Below are 20,914 nucleotides of genomic sequence, written 5' to 3'. Positions count from 1 at the left end.
TGGATTAAAAAACAAGTCCCAACTTTATGCTGTTTGCAAGAGACTCACACACAAAGACTGTCACAGGTTGAAAGTGAAAATATGGAACTTTATATGCCATGTGAAGGGAGCCCCCAATCAACCAGGAGTTGGACTCTTATATTCAACAAAGCAGAATTCAAGCCAAAATTAATCAGAAGAGACAAAGAAGATTGCTACATAACTAGTAAAGGGAGCAATCCAACAAGAAGATATAATAATAGTAAATATTTGTGTCACAATTATGGGTGCACCTAATTACATAAAAGAAACACTACTTGAATTAAAAGACTCAGATAGACCCCAGCACAATAATACTGAGTGCTTTAAACACATCTCTGTTACCAATAGGTAGATCATCCAGACATAAATTCAGTAAAGACTCTCTGGACCTGAAAAATATTATAAATCAAATGGTCTTAGCATTCATCTATTTGAATGAACACCCAAATACACTTTTTTTTCAGCAGCCCATAGTACCTTCTCCAAAATAGATCTTATTTTACATCCCAACAGAACTCTCAGAAAAAAATTTTTTTAAAGTTTTTTAAGTATAATTCCTTGAGATCAAAATGTAATGGAATTAGAAATAAATACCAAAATAACGTACAAAATCTAAACAATACATTTTTGAATGATGAATTGGTGGTAGAAGAAATCGGGAGAAATTTAAAAATTCTTAGAATAAAATGAGAATAGTGATACAACATATCAGAACCCCTGGGACACTATGAAGGAACAGTTCTAAGAGGAACATTATAGTATGAATGCCTGCATAAGAAAATCAGAATGATCCCAGATAAACAACCTTAATGATGCATCTCAAGGCCCTTGAAAAAGAAGGGAATAAAACAATTTTAAAACCAGTAAAAGAACAGAAAAAATTATGATCAGAGCTGATACCAATGAAATTTAGAATAAAAGAAATACAAAGGGCCAATGAAGTGAAGACTTCGTTCTCTGAATAGGTAAACAAGATTGATAAGCCCTTAGCCAAACTAACCAAAAGATAAAGAAGATCCAAATTGTAAAATTAGAGATGAAACAGGAGAAATTGCCACAGAAATCCAGAGGATCATTAGGAACTATTTTGAAAACTTTTACTCCAATAAATTGAAAAATCTTGAAGAAATTGATAAATTTCTAGACACATAAAATCTGCCAAAATTGAATCAAGAAGAAATAGGAAACCAAAATAGACCAATTGCTAGCAATGTGATAGAAGTAATAATAAAAAATCTTCTAACAAAGAAAAGCCCAGGATCAGATGGATTCTCAGCTGAATTCTATAGACCTTCAAAGAATTAATGTCAATGCTCTTCAAACTATTTCATGAAATAAAAAGGGATATAATACTTCTAAATCCATTCTGTGATGTCAGTATCACACTCATGCCAAAACCATTTAAGGATACATCAAGGTTAGGAAACTATAGACCTATACCCCTGATGAACTTAGATTCAAAAATTCTTAATGAAATATTAGCAAATTTTATTCATAATCATACTAAGAATATTGTACAACATTGCCAAGTTGGTTTTATCCCAGATGCAAGGAAGTTTTAACATATTCAAATCAATAAATGTAATTGAATAGAATTGAGGATAAAATCACTTAGTCACCTCAATAGATGCAGAGAAAGCCTTTGACAAAATTCACCACTTATTAATAATAAAAACATTGAAGAAATCTACCTTATCATCATAAAGGCTATATACCAAAAGCCCCAACCAACATCATAGTGAATGGGGAAGAACTGAATGCATTTCCTTTAAAATCTGTAACACATCAAGGATGTCCATTCTCACCACTCCTATGTAATATAATACTAGAAATTCTAGCCAGAACAATTAAGCAAGAGGAGAAAATAAAAGGGATTCAAATAGGAGGAAAAATAATTCAAATTACCACTGTTTGCAGATGATAAGATCTGATACTTAGAAGATCCAAAAAGTCCTACCAGCAACATAGTTTACAAAAAATCAGTAGCTTTCCTACATAACAACACTGAATCTTCTGAGAAAGAAATGAAGAGAATAATCCCATTCATAATAGCCTCAAAAACTAAAATAAAATACTTAGGAATAAATCTAACCAAGGAGGTGAAAGACCTCAACAATGAAAACTACAGAACACTGAAGAAAGAAATTGAAAAATATACAAGAAGGTGGAAAGACCTCCCATATTCATAGATAGGCAGGATTAATATTGTTAAAATGGCCATACTACCAAAAGCAATACAGATTCAATTTCCATCAAAATATCAATGACATTGCTCACAAAACTAAAAAAAAAAAAAAAAAAAGTTGTAAAATGCATTTGGAGGAATAAAAGACCCAGAATAGCCAAAGAAATTCTAAACCAAAAAAGTAATGCTGGAGGCATCACAATACCAATAATATAATTCAAATTATACTCCAGAGGTATCATAACAAAAACTTCATGGTTCCAACATAAAAATAAATACATAGACTAATGGAACATAATAGAAGTCACAGAGACAAACCCATACAGATATAGTCATCTAATCCTTGACAAGAGTGCCAAATATCAAATTGGAGAAAAGAGCCTTTTATAACAAATGGTACTAGGAAAAACTGGTTATCCATATGTAGAAGAATTAAACTAGAACTTTATCTTTCATCCTGCACAAAAGTCAACTCAATGTATCAAAGACCTTTGTAACTCCTAGAAGAAAATAAAGAATCAACACTCCAACGCACAGGCACAGGCTAGGACTTTCTCACTAGGACTGCTAAAGCTGAGGAAATAATACTAAGAGTTAACAAATGAAATGGCATCAAATTAGAAAGCTTCTGCACACCAAACAAAACAATTAGGAATGTGAAGAGAGAACCTACAGAATGGGAGAAAATTTTTTCTAGTTGCTCTTCTGACAGAGTATAAATATCTGGAATATATAGAAGCTGAAACAAAACAAAACACACACACAAAGAAAACCCCAAATAATCAAATTCATAAATGGGCAAATGAACTGATACTTCTCAAAAGAAGAAGTACAAATGGCCAACAAATAAATGAAAAAAAAAATGTTCAACATCTTTAGCAATTAGGGAAATGAAAATCAAAACTACACTGAGATTATTCATCTCACACTAGTCAGAATATCAGTCATCGCAAATACAAACAATAAATGCTGGAGAGGTTGTGGGGGGAAAGTAATATTTTTACATTATTGGTAGGATGGTAAATTAGTACAACCACTATGGAAATCAATATGGTGGTTCCTCAAAAATCTAGGAATGAAAACACCATATGACCCAGCTATACCAGTCCTTGGTATTTATCCTAAAGAATTAAAGTCATCATACTATAGTGATACTTCATACCCATTTTTATAGTAGCACAATTCAAAATAGCCAAATTATGATACTGGCCTTGATGTCCATCAGTGAATGAATAGTTAAAGAAAATGTGGTATATATATCCAATGGATTTTTAATCAGCCCAAAGAAAAATGAAACCATGTCATTTGCAAAAAAAAAAAATGGATGGAACTTTAGAGCAGTATCGTAAGCAAAATAAGCCAAGCTCAGAAGGTCATATGTTTTCTCTCATATGCAGAAGGTCGAGACAAAAAAGGAAATGAAAAGTGTGTGTATGTGGGAGTGTGGATCTCATGAAAATAAAAGGGAAATAAGTAGAATAGAAAAAAGGGGAAGGAGGAGGGAAGAGAAGAGGAACTACTAGGAATGATATTGGTCAAATTATATTGTTAAATGGGTACATGTGCAAATATGTATCAAAAAATCCCACCATTATGTACAACTACAATGTACAAATAGAAAAACATGAAGAAAAAATATATCATCTGGGAGGTAAACTTTCTGAGTCTTGGCATATTTCAAAATGTCATTGTTCTGCCCTGGCCCTAATTGACAGTTTCAGAATGACTTTCTCCAATTTCAATTTCCAAAGGCAAGCATTTCAAACTGTACTGCAGTATGTTTTGATATTTACATCTGAATCTTTGAATAACTTGCTTATTGAGTCATTTCTTCATTTTTAAGTTTTAGGTTAGGCTCTACAGAAGATAAAAACTTAGTTCCTTTTTTGTGTGTGTGTGTTTGTGTGTGTGTATGGTCCTGGGAATTGAACCCAGAGCCTTGTGCATGCAGGGCAAGCACTTTGCCAATTGAGTTATATCCTCAGCCCAAGTTTCTTTTCTTTTTAAACCACCATTTTCTCTCATATTCGCTTCCTCTCATCCTCCTAAATAGGATCTCACTATGATAACTTTGATGATTTCATTATTCAATAATTTCATTATCATGACTTTGTAGGTGCTATTCATAACTGAGCTACATAATGTTTCCTTTCTAGCACTTTTTTTTGTTTTTCTTGCATTTAGTATTTTTAAAATTTTTTTTAGTTTTCTGTTTGTGATATATAGTCATAGTCTAAATTGCCTTTCAAAATATTCAAGCGCATCAAGTATTCCATTCATTTTACTTGAGGTTTCTCTCCTATATTCTTTTAATATACTCCATTTGAACTTAACTGTTCTCAAGACGTGTGAAGTAGCTATGATATTAGATTCTTTTTTCATCTTCATTCTGAGCATTTTCTTTACCTCTCATTTGGGTTTGATCACCCATTTTTTTTTCCAGACACTTAAATTTTTATTTGAGTAATCACTCAACATATTCATACATAAAATGGGTGACTGCTTTAAAGCTTTTGAACAAAAACAATATATGCTTATCAAAATACTTTATAGTACAAAAGTATATCCATATATATACAAAAATAGGATCTAGACGAAATGGCAAGCCTTTTGTAATAATTCTTATGGCATTGATTGAGAATGAGCTGCTAGAACACTGATGGCATAAGGATCTAACTTTGAAAATTTCTCCCCAGTTTGCCTAAAAGTATGCATGCTTAACCCAGGCAGTTACAAATAAATATAGATTTATCTACCAAGTGCAGTGTCTCCAGGAAACAAAAGGAAGAGAGGGATTCTTATCTTTAAAATAATCCTCTAATGCTATTTGCAACTCAAGCACTGGCCTTCCAAAGGAATGTGGTTGATTCATTTGATAGTTGCGAGGGCCACAAGATTCCTTACTCTTGGTATTCTTTATGCAGCTGCCTTATTTCTGCAGTGGAGGTCCCAGAGGTTAATAAGGCTTTTAAAGAAACACCTAATTATGTAGCCACTTGATCATCCATTTTATGAAGCATACGATTCTTATCTTTTTTCCCTCTTATTTTATTGGAGCACCTCTTCTGGTAACCTCCAGGAATGATTGACAATTACTTACTATTCTGTTTATAGTTGTAAGTTTATGCCATTAAATACATTTCATTTATTGACTTCTTCCACTAGCATAGACCTCTGTTGAAAATCCAGGAAGGCTAGGGATGAATCAGAGGTGAATTGAGCTTTACTGGGACTCTAATCTCATTTTGCATGGTTCCAAACTGAGTTTAGATGATCATCCATCATTAAGTTTACGTGGTGGAGGAAGGGTCTTTAAATAGTCTTTATAGGACAATAACATCATCTATAACTTCTAAATTTTTTAAATGAAAAATACTTACTTTTAACAAAAAATTACAAGACATTGCCACCTAACTCCAATATCTGGGTTACCGATAGGACTAAAAAAACAAGAGAAAAAAATAACAGCCCTACAGGTATCCCAAATATTAGGGTTAGGTGGCAATGAATTTTAAACAATTGTGATTATATATTCAGAAAAATAGAGATTTATAAACTATATAAAAGAATCAAGTGTTCTAGTATAAAGTTCATTGGTATACTAATTCTAGTATAGTTCAAGTATAAATTCCATTGTTTAAAATTAACAGTCTAGATAGGTTTACCAGTAGATTAGTCACCAAAAGACAGAATTGGTGAACTGGAAGTCAGTTCAGGAGGAAAAGAAAAAAAAATGGAAGGTAGAGAAGAGAGTCCATCAGAGACATGTGAGACACAGGGAAAAGATCTAAAATATAACTGGAATCCAAGAAGGAAAGAAGAGCCAATTGGAGAGAAGCAATATTTAAATAAAATAATGGTCAAAAGTTTTGCAGAACAGTTGAAAGACATCAAGTACAGATTCAAGAAACTCTGAAAACCCCCAACTGTATTAAAATATATAGGAAATCTTACGCAGGGAACTTTTTCTTACGAGTTAGGAAAAAGAATGTCTTTTATAGTATGGAGTGGTTAATATGGTGGCAGGCTAATAATCACCTTTTCCATTTCTCCTTAAAATAATTTATTTTTCATATTTCCCAGTAAAGAATTTAATAGTTGTACTCTTATAGTTTCTGCTAATAAACATAGCACCTTATGCTTTCTAGGTTATCTAAAAGTTAGATTCTAGTGGAACAATATTCACACCAGTATTGTTCTCTAGATGAGATTCTAAATGCCACATATTTATTATATATGGCATTTATAAATGCCACTGGGATACGTTTCTTGGCTTATTTTCTGCTGCTATCATAGACTATCACAGTTTGATTAATTAATAAAGAAAAGACACTTTTCTAACTTTTGGAAGTTAGAAAATCCAATTTCAATAAAATTATTTTTAAAAATGAATTAAAACTTCCAAATTTTCTTTAAAAAAATTTAGAGATTACCAAGGGAAAAAATAAGAGAAAGAGAAAAGACAAAAAGAATAAGTGGAAAAGAGAAGGAAAGGTAAGTGATTGTGACTAATTTAAATAAAAATAAGATTGACTGCTGTGGGATACTGTACTTTCTTATTGATCAAAGAGCACAGAATCTGCAGGGTATTTTGAAGATAGATATAAGGTAAAGAATGGTTGCTGCAGTCCGGCTGCAGCAAAATAACCGGGGGGTGACGAACAACTTGTGTAGATTCATACAGCAGGAGTGGAAGCCATTTATTGCAGGACAGGAGCAGTATTTATACATTCCACACAGCTTATCTAATTAACATAAACTAGATACAGCAGTCAACCAATCAGGAATCTCCACACTTAATGGCTTGCTTTTGTTACTTCTCAAACCACTCCCTCTGGCATTTCGCCAGGCACCATCCAGACTTGTTTATGAACTCTAACATTCCCCTGGCAAAATGCCAGGTGTTATTTTGACTTGTTTACAGACTCTAACAAATGGTTAACATGTTGGTGCTAAAGTAACAGTGCCCTTTTCCTTTTTTTTCAGATATTCAGAAAACTATATACATAATTAAAACCCCAAAACTGCAAATCTTTTAACTTTAAAATTAAATTAATTTTAATTTTTCATTTTATTTTGCCTTTTAGTTTTGATGTTATAATGTGGTTATAAAATGCATATTTACTTTGAAAAATACAAATAATTGGAAGGAAAATTAAATAACAGGTGAAATGGCCACACTTTTCTCTTTAATTCATCCCCCTGGGGTTATCACTCTTAAAATTTTTGTGTATATCCTTAGGTTCTTTCTCTATTCACATGGAAATAAGTGAAATTGATATAAATAAATGTACATAATTTTCAGACATTAACAACCAGCTGAAGCAGCATACTGAAAAAGCCAATCTTTTAGCAGGGCATTTCACTAGGAGTCCTTTACCCCCAGAGAAAAGCAGTTTCCTGGGGCAGGAATTGGAGTACAGAAAACTTTAGGTAATTAAACCAAAGAAAAGCAGTAAGAATCTTAAAGAACCAAGCCAGTTTTTTGGGTTTTTTCCCCTAAATCTCTCCTACTACTTTGCTTACTGCAGAATATACTGTATTCGAAATTGCTATAATCCAATCACTAATTTTTCTATCAAAAACTATCAAAATTAACAAATATACTAAAAATTAATCAAAAGATCTACTGATAGCATATAAATAAGGAAAGGGATATAATTGCATAAGAAAAAATTAATTCTCCATGTCACAGCTAAGGAAAGAAAAAGAAAATTTTGGCAAGGCCCTTCTCCAATGAAACTATGCTATGGAAAGAGGGTAAGAGTAAAACCAACCAACCAAACAAACAAAATCACAAAACAAAATAAAACCTATGTTCTAATAAATATCAAATTTGGGTAGAAGCATCCTGAGAGTATGACGAGATTTAATTCTGAGAAAAGTTCATGGAAAAATTCCAAGTAGCAGTTTTTCCCTCCTATTTGAAGATCTCCCTGGGGCCTAGCATTTTGGTTTCTCAGGGCTGTCTGATAAGGAAGTTGTCATGCTGCTTTGTTTGTTAGTCAGAAGCAGCAGATGGAATTCTATACCTACTCTTATATTAATGAGTAGAGGAAAGTTCTATTTGGGTTTGAGATATTTGATCATCCCCAAGTTGGTTAAACTAGATGGTGATCTTTAAGAACCTTGATTAATCAAATCTTCCAACAGGTTCTTGTTGAATTGTTAAAACTTCACTGAAGTCCTTAGATCTAAGAAAGATCACCAGCAATTGGTCCTACATCAGTGACTATAGGATCTACCCTTTTCTGGCCCTGAATTGCCTCAGGACCTAAAGGCACTGAAACAGCCTGAACTTAGAACATAGGTCCTTGGATCAGATCTGTGTTGTGGTAATTTTTTGCTCCCAGGAGCAAAGACATTTGGAATTGGTGGATTCTGGAAGCAGATAGTTCCTTGTTGAAAAGCAGAAAATCTCCAGACAGTTTCATATTAGGTCCCAATTTGTCTATTAAGGATAAACCATTCATTAACATGTTTTCTTGTATAGATGGTCCCTGGTTAACTCTGGTTCCCTTCATTTTGTAAAAAGTTATAAAGATTCTAGGGTTGTTTGCTACTATATGCTAATATAACTTACCCTGTCTGATACATTTGATTTGGTTATAAATATCATTTGTATTGTTAATTTCCTGCCTTTTTCTATCAATTAAAAAGATAAGATTTAAAATCTTCCTTATGATTATGGAGTTCTCGTAAAATTTTCAATGTTTGCTTATATTTTGAAGTTCTTTTAAATGAATTTAAAATTTGAGTGATTAATTCTTCTGACAAATTATGGTTTTTATTATTATGAAGTTACTTCTTTAACTCTAAAAGTATTTATTGTCTTAAAATCAATTTTACCTGATAGTATCAGCTATATCACATTTTAGAGGGAGAGAAGAAGAATTAGTGTTTGTTTGATATCTTTTACTTCCAACTTCTCTCTAGTCAGCATAAATTAGTTGTGTTTTATATTCTTATCCAGTTTGATGATCTTCATCTTTTGAATGTTGACACAGATTTAATATAATTACTAATATTTTTCAATTTAATCTTACCATTCTATTTATGCCACTTAGCTCATTTTTTGTCTTTTTAACATATTATACATTTTCTAATTTATATTTTTCTTCTTTTATATTGGTTACCATATAAACTATAACATACAACCTTGATTATCAAAGACTAATATTATTTGATTCTTTTACTTTCCACTTACAGAAAAGAAGGACATCAGAACATTCTGATTCCTTTACCTTTTCCCTGACTTCTATGCTGCTGTATTGTGTATTTTAATTCTGGGTAAATTTTAAACTACTTAATATTATCCCCCTAAATCAGAAATTAATTCATTCATGTAAATGTTTTTGTCATTGAAAAAAAGCAAGTGAAGTTAACTTTCAAAAGAAGAAATTAGAAAAGAACAACTAAAATACAACTTAAAGTAGGAGGAAGGAAATAATAAAGATTAAAAACCTTAAAGACTTTTAAGAGAAAGAAAAAAATGGATCATAAATCCAAGAATGGATTTTTAAGAAAATCCCAATAAATTGATCAAAGCCTTGACAAATCTACTTAAAAAAAAGAAAAGGAAATACAAAAGTTAAAAAGGGGTATATCAACAGATATATAACTTTAAAAACTTAAAGTGAATAATATGAACAACTTTGCTAATCTATGGGTTTGAATCTGTCCATGACACAGCTATGTAAAAAATATGACATTAACTTTCTGTAATTCATCTAATTTTATTTTTGAAACCCTAAGTCATTGGCCTGGGACAAAAACCTGATCTCAGTCAGTTGGGAATTTCCTACTTTTAGTCTCATTTGAGGTGTATGAGGGGAGATCTCTATGTTAACCAGGGAAGGGCAGGGAAAATGTACTCATACTCCCCTTGTTCTAAATGTTATCTGTTCATGCAGGAATCTTCTGAGACATCCATCATCCTATCTGGTCCACAGTCATTGATCCACACCATTTGCCACTGAGATGTCATCATTTCTGTTTGCCTATTTCTTCAGGTATGGTGTTGTGCTCTCACTGTAATGACATGTCACATATAGGAGAATTTACATAATGCCTAATTCAATGTAAATGCCGTGTAAATAGTTATTATATTGTTTAGGGAACAGAGACAAGGAAAAAAGTCTGTACATTTTCAGTTCAGATGCAACCAGATGGGTCAAAGGTTTACATGTAAAGAAATGAAAGCCACAAAAGAATTGCAAGAAACTATTGTGAGGTTTTGAAAATCATAATAATAGATGGAGAGAAAATCCTTTCTGTGTATGTCACAAGGTTCAAAAACCAGGAAGTTAATATTGATATATTAAATCTAACATATATGTAGCCTGGGTTCAGAAACTCACTTATAGGTGTATTCTCCACCATTTCTACATCAATATACCTGTAAAAGAAGTGCATGGCAGTGTTGTTTATAATTGCTTTTTTTAATGAAAGGAATCCATCAACAACAGAACAGATAAATAAACTATAGTATAGGTGTATAGTTAAGAATTTAACCTTGCCCAAAGAAGTCTGACCTTTGGGAGATAATCAATAAATCTGTAAAATATTGTACCCAATAGGAGTATATTTGTTTGCAAGTAACTTTGGAACTTGTGATCTAGATAGTCTTAACACTGTGATTTAGCATGGAGGATAATCAATAAGAAAACACCCTACAATCTAATAGATAAATATGCAGAAGATATGATCATACAACTCACAAAAAGAGGAAAATATGAATGGCTCTTAATTTTATAAAAGTATGCTCAAACTTATTCATAATAAGAGAAGTATAGATTTAAATTTAATTGGAGAGATTGTTTTTCACCATCAGATTAAAGATTCAAGTTTGTTATTAAACTTGGTAAAGGTTTAGGGAAGTAGGTACTCTATCTACTGGTGAGGAAGAAAATTGTTAAAGCTTCAGTAAAAGGCAATTTGACAATATCTATTAAAATTAGAAATATATTTACTCATTACTCCCAAGTTCTACATGTAGTAATTTATTCTGTAGGTATTTTCACACACCTATGAAAAGACATGTCTACAGGTTATTTGTAGCAATATGACTTGTAATATTAAAATATTTGAAACAACATAAATCTTCACTTCTGAGCCAGGTATAGTGGTGCACACTTGTAATCCCAGCAACTCCAGAGGCTGAAACAGGAGGATTGCAAATTGGAAGCCAGTCTCAGTAATTTAGCAAGGTTCTAAGCAACTTAATGAGACTCTGTTTCAGATTGAAAAACAAAAAGGGCTGCAGATGTAACTTAGTGTTCAAGCACCACTGGATTCAATCCCCAGTACCAAAAAATAAATAAATAAAAATAAGAATTTTTTAAAAATCTCCATTTATGATAGACGGATTAAATCAATTTGATACATTACAATCACAAAAAATATGTAGGAATTCTTTGCTTACTGATTAGAATGGCCTTCAACTATATCTGTACAGAATGGTATATAAAATATGTTACCATTTGTGGAAATAGTGGTGGTGAAGATAAGAACATATATTCTTATTAGCCTATAAGTGCTTACAAATATCTTTGGAAAGATATGCAAAACATTTGTAAGATTTGTTATCGTCTTTGAGAAATGTTTTGACCTGAGTGTCTGTGCCCCCCTCCAAATTTTTTTTTATTTGTTCTAATTAGTTATACATGGCGGTAGAATGCATTTGGACGTATTGTACACAAATGGAGCACAACTTCTCATTCCTCTGGCTGTCCCCAAAATTTATATGTTGAAGTCTTTATCCCCAATGTGATGGTATTAGGAGGTGGGCCTTTGGGAGGCGATTGGATTTAGATGAGGTTACAAGGGTGGAACCCTTCTGGTGGGATTAATGCCTGTAGGAGGAAGAGACACCAGAGCTTTCTCTTTCTATTCTGTGAAGATACCATAAAAGAGGTAGCCTGTAAGCAAAAGTGGTCCCTCACCAGACATGAGAGCTACTAACACTTTAATCTTGGACTTCCTAGCTTCTAGAACTGTGAGAAATAAATTCTGTTGTGGTATTTTGTTATAGCAGTTTTGGGTGACTAATACAGGGAAAATTTTGATGAATGGGTGACAGGTGAAAAGGAGACCTTTTACCTTTAAATTTTTAAATTATGGTGTATGTAATCACTATCCAAAAATAAACAGGGGGCTGGGGTTGTGGCTCAGTGGTAGAGCACTTTTCTATCATGTGTGAGGCCCTGGGCTCAATCCTTAGCACCACATATAAATAAATAAAATAAACGTCCATTGACAACTAAAAAAAACTTTAAAAATAAATAGGGTCTATTTTGTAATTTAATTACTCATTGATATATTTTCATTTTTAGGATAAAAGATAACATCAAGAAAGAGAAAGAGAAGGAAAAAAGGGGAAACGATTACATATGTCATCGTTTTAAGGTATCATATAGTTTTAGAAGATTATGATGTAATACTTTTGATCATTGGTTTGCATTTTCAATCAGTTTGGTTTGTCAAGATCATAATCACAGTGTCCATGGTGTTAAAGAGAAAATTATGTGTATTATTTTTTTCTTGTTAGTTTTATCTACAATATATAGATATTTTAAAATTTACATTGTCATCTCTTAAATATCTGTAATAAGATAAATAGAGTAGATTTATGTACTCCAAAACAGCAAAAAGACCTATTGCATTATTTTCAATCCATGTACCTTCAAAGAGTAATATTCACTGAACAGTTACCTACTTTTAAATTTTATTTTTTTAAAAATATATGTGTAACATAGCTTCATGTATTGTCCTTGGAATCATTTAGTCTAGTTAAAACACAGAATTACCAGGTCCTTAGAAAAGAAACCTATTGAAAATTTTAAAATAACTATCAAAATAAATATGATAAAAATGACAACATTGGTTTTCATCTTATATTTTATCTTGTGTATAATATTGTTGGGGTAATATGCACTCTTCCAAATCAGGTGCTTATAGATACATTAAGAAATTATTTTAGCTTGTTAAACCTGGTATTCAAACTTGAATACTTCATATTTATAACTGTGACTATATTTCTGTTTGTATTTGTCCAAACTTTTCTACGTGTTCCAAAAAGGCAGAGACTTCTAGAACATAAATGCTGTCTTAAGAGTACAGTTCTCTGAGACCCAGAACAGTGATTAATCTGTTTCAAATTAGTAAACCTTGTAAGCCTCCCCAAAAGGAGACAATGGTGTTTGAGTCAAACATCAAAAGATGAATGGATTCTAGTTGGCAGGAAAAAAGGGTAAGAGCATTCCAGGCTGAGGGCAAAGCATTAACTAAGGCAAAAGGAGCAAAAGTCTATTTTGGATCAGAAAATTTATAGATGAAACTACAAGGTAAGAGATGGCATGTAACAAATGAGACCAGAGTAAAGTTTTGGGACTAGTTTGGATTTTATTCTGTGGGCAGCAGGAACATTTGAACACTAAAAACAGAAAAAAAAAATGACATTCTCTAATCTCTTATCTAGAAAGATATGTCAATATCAGAATGATTTGGAAGTAATAACCTACAAAATGCAGTTGTGCCTTAATGAAGAAGAGATATATTAATACAGCCAATTATAGATCAAACTAAAGACAGTGACTGTGGGGTTGATAAGGGAAGAATAAATGGAAGAAATACTGTATAGTTTGAATCTGTATGACCTGGTATTTGGATATGGAAAGTTTGGAAGACAGTTTTGTAAAAATCCATTGTTTTAATGGAAGAAATCTTATTAAAGGGGCATCCCAAATGTTTTTTTAAAGAGTTTTTTTCTTTTTAAAAAAATTTATTTATTTGTTGTAATTTGTTATACATGACAGTAGAATGCATTTCAATTCATAGTATACATACATAGGAGCATAATTTTTCATGTCTCTGATTATACACAAAGTATAATCACACCATTTGTGTCTTCATACATGTACTTAGGGTAATGATGTCCATCTCATCCCACCATTTTTCCAACCCCCATGCCCCATCCCTTTCCCCACCTCCCCTTTGCCCTTTCTAAAGTTCCTCCATTTCTTCCATGCTCCCCACTGATCCGCATTATGGATCAGCATCCACATATCAGAGAAAACATTCGGCCTTTTGTTTTGGGGGATTGGCTTACTTCACTTAGCATGATATTCTCCAACTCCATCCATTTACCTGCAAATGCCATAATTTTATTCTCTTTTAATGCTGAGTAGTATTCCATTGTGTGTGTATGTATGTATATGTATGTATGTATGTATATATATATCACATTTTCTTTATCTATTCATCTATTGAAGGGCATCTGGGTTGGTTCCACAATTTAGCTATTGTGAACTGTGCTGCTATAAACATTGATGTGGCTGTGTCACTGTAGTATGCTGTTTTTAAGTCCTTTGGGTATAAACCAAGGAATGGGATATAGCTGGGTCAAATGGTGTTTACATTCCAAGTTTTCCAAGGAATCTCCATACTGCTTTCCAGATTGGTTGCACCAATTTTTAGTCCCACCAGCAATGTATTAGTGTACCTTTTCCCCACATTCTTGTCAACCCTTATTGTTGTTTGTATTCTTAATAGTGGACATTATGACTGGTGTGAGATAAAAATCTTAAGAGAAGTTTTGATTTGCATTTCTCTAATTGCTAGAGATGTTGAATAGTTTTTTCATATATTTGTTGATTGATTGTACATCTTCTTCTGAGAAGTGTCTATTCAGTTCCTTGGCCCATTTATTGATTGGGTTATTTATTTTTTTTGGTGTTAAGATTTTGAGTTCCTTTTTCCCCCCCCCATTGATTTTGATATTTTATGAGTGGTTTCTGAAGATGGGGTAAGTTTCTTTTATGAGAACATTTATCCTACCTTAATTTTGTTTTTATTTATTTATTTATTTTTATTGGTTATATATAACAGAAGAAGCATTTCAATTCATATTATGTGTATAGAGCATAATTTTTCATGTGTCTGGTTGTACACAAAGTAGAGTCACACCATTCTTGCCTTCATATATGTACTTAGGATAATGGTGTTCATCTCATTCCACCATCTTTCCTACCCCCATGCCCAAGATTTTTGAGTTCTTTATATATCCTAGAGATTAGTGCTCTATCTGATGTGCATGTGGTGAAAATTTGCTCCCATTCTGTAGGTTCTCTATTCACCTCACTGATTGTTTCTATTGCTGAGAAGAAGCTTTTTAGTTTGAATCCATCCCGTTTATTGATTCTTGATTTTATTTATTGTACTATAGAGTCTTATTAAGGAAGTTGGGGCCTAATCTGACATAATGAATATTTAGGCCTACTTTTTCTTCTATTAGGCACATGATGATATAATGACATGATGAATATTTGGGCCTACTTTTTCTCCTATTTCTTCTATCTGGTTTAATTCCTAGGTCCTTGATACACTTTGAGTTGAGTTTTGTGCATGGTAAGAGATAGGGACTTAATTTTATTTTGTTGCATATGGAGTTCCAGTTTTCCTAGAACCATTTGTTGAAGGGGCTTTTTTTTTCTCCAATATAGGTTTTTGGCACCTTTGTCTATATGAGATAACTGTATTTATGTGCATGTGTCTCAGTGTCCTCTACTCTGTACCATTGGTCTACAAGTCTATTTTGGTGCCAGTACCATGCTGTTTTGTTACTATTGTTCTGTAGTATAGTTTAAGGTCTAGTATAGTGATGCCACTTGCTTCACTCTTCTTGCTAAGGATTACTATTCTGAGCTTCTTATTTTTTCAGATGAAGTTCATAACTGCTTTTTTTTATTTCTATGAGAAACGTCATTGGGATTTTGATTAGAATTGTATTAAATCTGTAGAGAGCTTTTGGTATTATGGTCATTTTGACAATATTAATTCTGCCTATCCAAGAACAAGGGAGATCTTTTCATCTTCTAAGGTCTTCTTTAATTTCTTTCTTTAGTGTTCTGTACTTTTCATTGTAGAGTTCCTTCACCTCTTATGTTAAGTTAATTCCCAAGTATTTTTTTTTGAGACTATTATAAATGGGGTATAATTTTCCTAGTTTCTCTTTCAGAGGATTTGTCACTGGTATACAAAAATGCCTTTGATTTATGGGTGTTTATTTTATATCCTGCTACTTTGCTTGAATTCATTTATTAGTTCTAGAAGTTTTCTGGTAGAATTTTTTGGCTTCTCTAGGTATGGAATCATGTCCTTGGCTAATAGTGATAGTTTGAGTTCTTCTTTTCCTATCAGTATCCCTTTAATTTCTTTTGTCTGTCTAATTGCTCTGGCTAGAGTTTCAAGAACTATGTTAAATAGAAGTGGTAAAAGAGGGCATCCCTGTCTTGTTCCAGTTTTTAGAGGTAATGCTTTCAGGTTTTCTCCATTTAGAATAATGTTGGCCTTGGGCTTAGCATAGATGGCTTTTGCAATGTTGAAATATGTTTCTGTTATCCCTCATTTTTCTAGTGTTTTGAACATGAAGGGGTGCTGTATTTTGTTGAATGCTTTTTCTTCATTGATTGAGATGATCATATGATTCTTATGTTTAAATCTACTGATGTGATAAGTTACATTTATTGATTTCCATATGTTGAACCAACATCCCTGGGATGAACCTCACTTAATCATGGTGCACTATCTTTTTGACATTCTTTTATATTCAATTTGACAGAACTTTATTGAGAATTTTTGCATCTATATTCATTAGAAATATTGGTCTGAAGTTTTCTTTCTTTGATGTTTTAGAATCAGCATGATATTGGCCTCATAAAATGAGTTTGGAAGTGTTCCCTCTTTTTCTATTTCATGAAATAATTTGAGGAGTATTGGTATTAATTCTCCTTTGAAGGTCTTGTAGAACTCAGCTGTGTATCCATCTGGTCCTGGGCTTTTCTTGGTTGTTAGGTTTCTGATGCCATCTTCTATTTCATTGCTTAAAATTGATCTGTTTAAATTGTGTATATCATCCTGATTCAGTTTCGGCAAATCATAGGACTCTAGAAATTTGTCGATGCCTTCAATATTTTCTACTCTATTGGAGTACAAATTTTCAAAATAATTTGTAATTATCTTCTGTATTTCTGTAGTGTCCATTGTGATATTTCCTTTTTCATCATGGATATTAGTAATCTGAGTTTTCTCTCTCCTTCTCTTCATTAGCATGGCTAAGGGTTTATCAATTTTCTTTATTTTTTCAAAAAACCATATTTTTTTGTCAATTTTTTAAATTGTTTCAATTTCATTTATTTCAGCTCTGATTTTAATTATTTCCTGTCTTCTACTGCTTTTGGTGTCGATTTGTTCTTCTTTTTCTAGGGCTTTGAGGTGTAATGTTAGGTCATTTATTTGTTGACTTTTTCTTCTTTTAAAGAATAAACTCCATGCAATGAACTTTGCTCTTAGTACTGCCTTCAGAGTGTCCAAGAGATTTTGATATGTTGTATCAATGTTCTCATTTACCTCTAAGAATTTTTTAATCTCCTCTTTGATGTCTTTTGCAACCCATTGTTCATTCAATAGCATATTATTTAGATTCCAGATGTTGGAGTAGCTTCTATTTATTATTTTATCATTGATTTCTAATTTCATTCCATTATGATCTGATAGAATGCAGGGTAGTAGTTCTACTTTTTTATATTTGGTAAGAGTTGCTTTGTGCCTCACATGCAGAAGGCCCTGGGTTCAATCCCCAGCACCACATAAAAAAAAAAAGAGTTGCTTTGTGGCATAATATATGTTCTGTTTTAGAGAATGATCCATGTACTGCTGAGAAAAAAGTATATTCACTCATTGATGGATGAAATATATGTGTGTGTGTGTGTGTATGTATATATATATATATATATATATATATATATATATATATATATATATATAAAATGATTGGGTTATTTATTTTTTTGGTGTTAAGATTTTTTAGTTCCTTTTTTTTCCCCATTGACTTTCATATTGTATGAGTGGTTTCTGAAGATGGGGTAAGTTTCTTTTATGAGAACATTTATCCTACCTTAATTTTGTTTTGATTTACTTATTATTTATTTATTTTTATTCTAATTGGTTATATATGACAGAAAAATGCATTTCAATTTATATTATGCATATACAGCATAATTTTTCATGTGTCTGGTTATATATATATAACACCTATATATATAAAAAATAGCTATACATATATATATATATATAAAATAGCCATATATATATATATATATATATATATATATATATATATATAGTGTTTTTAGAAACACTATCTCCCTATTGAAATAATCTTTTGCTTCCTGTATTTGCTTATGTAGTTCTTTATCGAATTGATTATATATATATATATATATATATATAAAATCTGTTAAGTCTAAGTTATTGATTGTATTATTGAGTTCTATAGTTTCTTTGTTCAGCTTTTGTTTGGAAGAGCTATCCAGTGGTGAAAGGGTGTGTTAAAGTCACCCAGCATCCTGAACTTGAGAAGAATTTGTTTGATGAATGTATATGCTCCATTGTTTGGACATATATATTTATAATTGTTATGTCTTTTTGACATATGATTCCCTTAAGCAGTATAAAATATCCTCCTTTATCCCTTTTGATTAACTTTGGCTTGAAGTCTACTTTATTTGATATGATGATGGAAACTCTTGCTTGTTTTCGCAGTCCATGTGAGTGGTATATTTTTTTACCAACCTTTCACCTTCAGTCTGTGGCTGTCTTTTCCTATGAGATGATTTTTTTGGAGACATGATATTGTTTGGTCTTTTTTTTTTTTTTTAAATCTAATCTGCCAGTCTATGTCTTTTGATTGGTGAGTTTAGGCCATTAACATTCAGGGTTATTATTGAGACAGGATTTTTATTCCCAGTCATTTTTGTTTATTTTTGGTATTTAATATGACTTGGTTTCTCCTTTGATTGGTTTTCCCTTTAGTGTAATACCTCCCTTTGCTGATTTTCATTTCTTTCTCCTAGAATATTTTGCCAAGGATGTTCTGTAGTGCAGTCTTTCTAGTTGTAAATTCTTTTAACTTTTGTTTATCATTTTGTTTTTATTTCATCATCAATCTAAAGCTTAATTTTGCTCTATATAAGATTCTTGGTTGGCATCCATTTTCTTTCAGAGCTTAGTATATGTTGTTACAGGTGCTTCTAGCTTTCAGGGTCTGGGCTGAAAAATCTGCAGATAACATAATTGGTTACCACCTATATGTAATCTGATTCCTTTCTCTATGGCTTTTAAATTTTTCTCTTTATTCTGTATGCTAGGCATTTTTAGTATAATGTGCCTTGGTGAGGATCTGTTGTAATTTTGTACATTTGGTATCCTGTAAGCCTCCTGTATTTGATTTTCCAATTCATTCTTCATGTTTGGAAAATTTTCTGATATTATTTCATTATATAGATTATTCATTCCTTTGGTTTGGAACTCTATTCCTTCCTCTATCCCAATAACTCTTAAATTTTGTGTTTTTTTATGTTATCCCATAATTCTTGAATGTTCTGCTCATGGTTTCTTACCATCTTCACTGTGTGGTCAACATTCTTTTCAAGATTATATATTTTGTCTTCATTGTCTAAGGTCCTGTCTTCCAAATTATCTAATCTGATGGTGGTGCTTTCTGTTGAGTTTTTAATTTGGTTTATTGTTTCTTTCATTTCAAGGATTTCTGCTTGTTTTTTGTTTTTTTTTAGAAACTCTATCTCCCTATTGAAATAATCTTTTGCTTCCTATATTTGCTTATGTAGTTCTTTATTGAATTGATCTTTTGCTGCCTGTATTTGCTTTCTTATATTATCCTTTAATTCACAGAACATTTTAATTGTGTACATCCTGAACACCTTCTCTGTAATTTCTTCTGTTGTGCTGGCCATAGATCCTAATAAAGTAGTATCTTGGTTTGTTTGGGGCACTTTCTTCTCTTGTTTTTTCATGTTGTTTGTATCTTCCTTTCTAGCACTGTGGATCTGAGGAATTACAGTTTTTACCCTATAGGCTTATAGTGTCCCTGCAAGGTTCCAATACCTTTCCTTTAAGGGGCAGAACAATATTAATAGATCTCAATACAAACTATATACTACCTTAAACCAAATAGCTGCTATTAAGACATTTCGGTTTTGTCACAATATACAGAAATGGAGAGTTCAATTATTATCTACAATATAAATAGTAGGTTTGCAAAAGGGTCTACAGTTTCAGATGGTGGACAAAGATCTGGGGATGAGGTGTAGAATGAGATATTGAGGGGGTGGGGTGGGAGGTGAGGATATAGATTTATTAGATCTTAGGAAGCATGAAAGAGGAATATAGAGAGGTTGGTTAGTATCAGGAGAAGAGAGAGAAAGTGATTTGGGGGAGACAAGTAAGAGGGAAGACAATAGAGTATAGAAAACAAACATAAATAGTAAAAAAAATTAAAAATGTAAAAATAGGAGATAAGAGAATATACAACACAACTATAACATATTATTCACACATCCCAGTCCTCAGTAGACTAATTCATGAAAAGTACTTGATTTCACAAATGTTGGGAATGTGACAGTGGGAGAAGAGAGAGAAAAGAGAAAAAAAAAATTTTTTTTTTTGGTAGGAAAATACAAGGATTGTTTTTGTTGGAGATCAGTATCTTTTCTGCTTCCCTTTTCATCCAATAGGTGGGGTTGTCTGTTGTTTGCTGGTATCTCCACCCTCAGGATGGTGAAGGTTATTAGTATGGGAGGGTTGGTCTTGGGGGTGGAGTTCCTGGAGGCAGGATAAAGCACTTGCCAT

The 20,914-nt window shown here is 32.2% G+C and overlaps 1 long non-coding RNA gene across 3 annotated transcripts in view; it reads left to right on the top strand.

Annotated features, from left to right (window-relative positions):
* The window catches only part of LOC139707837 (uncharacterized), a 55,445-nt gene that overhangs the window by 30,845 nt on the left and 3,686 nt on the right, over window positions 1–20,914 (top strand). The window contains exons 4-5 of one of the 3 annotated variants that reach the window (XR_011709264.1): window positions 10,120–10,218; window positions 12,541–12,613. This is a non-coding gene — a long non-coding RNA (uncharacterized lncRNA). Of the gene's footprint in view, window positions 1–10,119; window positions 10,219–12,540; window positions 12,783–20,914 lie in introns of those variants that run through there. The other 2 variants (XR_011709265.1, XR_011709263.1) reach the window with 2 other exon arrangements.

The sequence above is a fragment of the Marmota flaviventris genome, chromosome 12, assembly GCF_047511675.1.
Source record: "Marmota flaviventris isolate mMarFla1 chromosome 12, mMarFla1.hap1, whole genome shotgun sequence".
Classification (NCBI taxonomy): Eukaryota; Metazoa; Chordata; class Mammalia; order Rodentia; family Sciuridae; genus Marmota; species Marmota flaviventris.
The sequence above is the reverse complement of the archived record's forward strand: the minus strand, read 5'-3'. Positions and strand labels throughout refer to the sequence as shown.